A 4698-nucleotide genomic window follows, 5' to 3' on the forward strand; every position below is an offset into this window, starting at 1 on the left:
TCTCTCCCTGCAAGCAGGAACCCTTCCTTGGCATCACTTTGCCATTCACCTTTGCAGGCTTTCTGATTGCAGTGAGTTTCCTACACCCATGCAAGTGTGTGCAAATTGAGTATATGTGTAGGTTTGGCAGTTGTGTCTGCAGCCTTCTTTGCCCTCTAGATGTCTGTGGCTGCAATCCTGTACACATTTACCTGGGTGTCAGCGCTACTGGGGGAGGGACAGCTACTCCCCAGGGCAACCGATATTGGGGAATTGTGAGAAGTTGCCGCTGGATCCAGAGAAGTTTGTGGCCAGGCTCCCTCCAGTCTCCCAGTGTGTCAGTGGATCTAGTAGCCTCAGAGATAGGCAGGGAGAAGGGGCTCCATCAGCCACTGGTCTTCCTCCCTGCCAGTAGCCTTATTCAGGTTCATTGACTGGCCAGCATCCAACCTGCTTACCAGCCTCCTCCAGACTCCCCTCAACCCTGACTGGTTGGCAACCTTCAGTCTCGAAAGACTGTGGTATAAGCCTACAGCACCTGGTGTTCCCAGGTGGTCTCCCATCCAAGTACTAACCAGGCCTGACCCTGCTTAGCTTCTGAGATCAGACGAAATCGGGCATGTGCAGGGTAACAGTTAGCCATTTAGTTATTTGATTTTTCTCTGTAAACCGCTTTGTGAACTTTTCGTTGAAAAGCGGTATATAAATACTGTTAATAATAATTATTATTAATAATTAATAATAATAACAGTTGCTACTTACCAGCCTCCTCCAGACTCCCCTCATCCCTGACTAGGTGGGGTTATATGGACATTCCCACCCCTTGCTCCCCCCTTCCTCCCTGCTGTGCTTATGTCCCCGAGCCTGCAAGCACTCACCGCTTCTACCCCTCTGGTGCCTGGTGAAGGCAGCTCTACTCCCCTCGTCCCAGACCTCAGTTGCATGACTGGGCTTCTTCCTCAATCTCAGGTGGACCGACCTGCCTGCACTCAAGGAAGTCATGGCTGAGCTATCGCCACTGCCATCCTTGTTCCTCCAGTAGGCGGACCGCAGGGACAAGCCACCTTCAGGCACAGCACACCCTCTTTGGGACCAGCCCTGCTAGCGAGACCGGAAAGCCCCATGTCACTGTCACCACCACTATGGGAAAGCCCACTCGCCGGAAGCTCTCCCGTGTTGGATGCCTCAGATTAACCTGGGTGAGCAGAACAGACACTGGATCCCAGACGCTGGGAGAAAGCCCCACTGAATTCATTGGGCCTCTGATTATGCAGGGGATGGACAGAGTGGATAGAGAGATGCTCTTTACACTCTCACATAACACCAGAACCAGGGACATCCACTCAAATTGAGTGTTGGGAGAGTTAGAACAGACAAAAGGAAATATTTCTTTACTCAGCCTGTGGTTGGTCTGTGGAACTCCTTGCCACAGGATGTGGTGATGGCGTCTGGCCTGGACGCCTTTAAAAGGGGATTGGACAAGTTTCTGGAGGAAAAATCCATTACGGGGTACAAGCCGTGTTGTATATGTGCAACCTCCTGATTTTAGAAATGGGCTATGTCAGAATGCCAGATGCAAGGGAGGGCACCAGGATGAGGTCTCTTGTTACCTGGTGTGCTTCCTGGGGCATTTGGTGGGCTGCTATGAGATACAGGAAGCTGGACTAGATGGGCCTATGGCCTGATCCAGTGGGGCTGTTCTTTTGTTCTTATGATGTGACTTGTATAGGATGGTTTTGTGAAGCATCTTTGACTTGCTTACTTTTCAAAGTCCTTGCCACCTGGCCTGCCAGCTTTGCTTGATCATGACTTGCTGTTCTAAACCCCAAAGGCACCTTTTGCACCTATAGTGCCATGGCTCAATTGCAAAACAAACTGGAAACCAGAATCCTCCAGGTTTTCACCCTTGGGCTGTGAAGCAGCAGAGCTGTTAGGTCGTGAAACCAAAGAGCTGAGCACAAAGCCCTCTTTGGGAGGCATTTGGTCTCTGCCAAGCCTGCCCACCTAAAAGCTGTGTGAGACGGAAGGAGCGGGCGTTTGCCTGATGTCCCAGTCCCTCTGTGAGTGTCTCCGGCCGTATGCCTGGAACTTGCGCTCTTGCTGAGAAAACACCCTGTTCTCTTGCCGGTGTTGTCATTCTGGTTGATAACACCATGTTGGAGTGGCTTCTGTGTGTGGTTGGGACAGTCACAGCAGCTAGCACGACTTTCTAGACATGCCAGAGCCTCTGAGGCAGGAGAACATGAGATGCTTGCAAGAGACAGACCCGTGTGTCAACTCCAGAGGACAACCTATTGTGTCACATTTGGTGCACTCTGTCTTTCCTGCGTTTTGGCAAGTTGCCTCCAGGTTGGATTTCGAGCAGGCAGTGGTTCTCCTCGAGACCAAACAGATTCTCCACCAGTCAAAGGGTCCTCATCTTCAGCTGAAGAATCAGGAAGTGAGCTGTCATTGGATGGAACCCATTTGGTCAGCCCCCAGGAAGTAGACTGTGAAGTTTTCAGATCCATGCACTGTGCAAGACTATTTTCCAGGGAAAGGGGGTGGAGGCCTTGTCCTCTGGCCTTCCTTTCTTCACCCCTGTAGCCTGATATGTCACTGCCTGTGACCCCTCCTCCAATTCTGCCCCCTCTGCTGTAATGAAGCCTAAGTGCATGTCTCTGAAATGACAACATGCTCCTTCCCCTCTTGCCCTCATCTCTACCTCTCCTCCTTCCTCCTGTTGAATTTTGGATTGTCTACTCCCCAGGAACGGGACCCCTATGGCTCCGTTTTGCTGCCCCCACCGGGAATGGCTCCGAAGGGAGGGGCCGCTCACCCACCCTGCTGAGGCTCCCTGCCAGGCTGAGCGCTCCGCCGCCCTCCAGCTACGCCACCGAATCCAAGAGCCCTTCCTCCGTTCCCCTTCCTTTTGGGGTTCTGCCATTTTGCCCCTAATAACCCTGCGCTCCATGTATTTTTTCATTTTTGGAACCCAAGTTTTAAGGTGTAGATTGGCTGTCAGAGCTTAAGCACAAGCTATCTCAGTCTCACCCCCAACGTGGCTGAGCCCAGCACCCCCAAATTCTGTCACATGGGGCTTCACCCTTTTTCTGGCCTTGCTCCTGTGTCTTCAACTGATATGGAGAAGTTACGCAGGTGACACTTCCCTGTGCCCAGAGAAGCTTCTTCACATGTCTGGTTTCTCTTGCTGCCCGGATGCTGCCAGTGGCATACCTGGAGGAGGGTCAAGGGGGTCACCTGATCCCGGGCGGCACATTTGGCAGTTCCCCCCAGCCATGCCGCCCCCCTCCCCACTGATCCTACCTGCTACCTGCTTTCTGGAGGCCTTCATGTTGCCAGAGAGGCCATGTGCCTCTGGAAGGGAGGCAGTGGGCAGGACCGGGGAGGACAACCTGGCTGTTGGGGGGGCAGCAGCTTGCAGTTGTTGCCCCGGGAGGCACTGGGACTAGAATCACCACTGGCTCCTGCTAGAGGCAAGGGAACAAGCAAAAGAGTGGCAGTGCTCGTCTCCAGTTGTGACATTCCTGGCAGAGTCCCTGAGAGACGGAATATTTCTCACCACTGATCCTCTCTGATTTTCATGCATTTACTGAGCACTTTCTGAGCGCACTACTGAGCCTGGAGGGAGAGGCCTGCAATCCCCCTTCTTCCCTATCTACTTTTGGAATGACTTACAGCCCAATCCTCTGCAGGTCTACTCAGAAGTAAGTCCAGTTAGATTCAATGGGGCTTACTCCCAGGAAAGTGTGGATAGGACTGGGCCGCTAGTCCTGCGCCAAACTGAGTCCCATTATGCACTCGGGGATGTTTTGGGAAGGGTCAATAACAGTGCAATTCTTTGCTCCTGAACCACAGGGAGGACGGTCACAGCGAAACCAAGAATAGGCCAGCTTAAGAATTTTACCTATGAGCATATTGAGTGGTTCCATGCCGAGTCAGACCTCTGCTCCACCTAGCAGAGGGTGTTATTGTCTACATCAGGGGTCTCCAAACCCCGTCCTGGGGGCCAGATACAGCCCGCGGCCAGGCTCTATCTGGCCTGCGGCCAGCCTCTTTGCCCCTGAAAGCCTCTGGCCCACTCAACCGAACATGATCCGAGCTATGCTCTGGTTGTGTCTGGAGGGCATTCTGAGGGCCAGGAGGGTTGATTGAATGAGCCCATTCATTCAATTATTCACTCATCTAAGTTCCATCTCTAATTTATTTATTTAAATTTTATATTCAAAAAAATTTTCTGGCCCTCAACTCCGTGCCAGATATTTGATGCGGCCCTCTGGCCAAAAGGTTTGGAGACCCCTGGTCTGCATGTATTGTCAAGGGCTATACATTTTGTCTATGCATGACAATTTGCCAGCATCTCAGGATCTCCAAGAACCTTTCCCAGCGTTGGCACCATAAAACCTTCCAGAAATTGAGGCAGGGTGCTCTGGTGCCAAGCATGTGTAGCCCCTTCCTCATTTGCCACCAGACAGGTGCCCAGGTAGAATTCTCTGGTAGGCAGTGCCTTTCGTCTCTTCTTACCCTTCCCAGACAGAGATCTCCTCATCACCATGATCTATGGTCTGGTAACCTCAAGGTTATGTAGAGCTGCCTTGGAAGACTCTTCTGAAAGATGAACGCCAAATATGGCTGTTGGGTTCCAAACTGAGACCAGCTCTAGTCAGCCACTCTCCCCAGCAGTTAAGCAGCTTCACTGGCTGCCAGTCTGTTTCCAGG

The 4698-nt window shown here is 52.1% G+C and overlaps 1 pseudogene; it reads right to left on the reverse strand.

The window, feature by feature from the left end:
• Positions 1 to 505: 505 nt before the first annotated feature.
• LOC136646301 (5S ribosomal RNA) lies at positions 506 to 619 on the reverse strand (annotated as a pseudogene).
• Between the last annotated feature and the right edge of the window lie 4079 nt (positions 620 to 4698).

The sequence above is a fragment of the Tiliqua scincoides genome, chromosome 3 (genome assembly GCF_035046505.1).
Source record: "Tiliqua scincoides isolate rTilSci1 chromosome 3, rTilSci1.hap2, whole genome shotgun sequence".
Lineage (NCBI taxonomy): Eukaryota > Metazoa > Chordata > Lepidosauria > Squamata > Scincidae > Tiliqua > Tiliqua scincoides.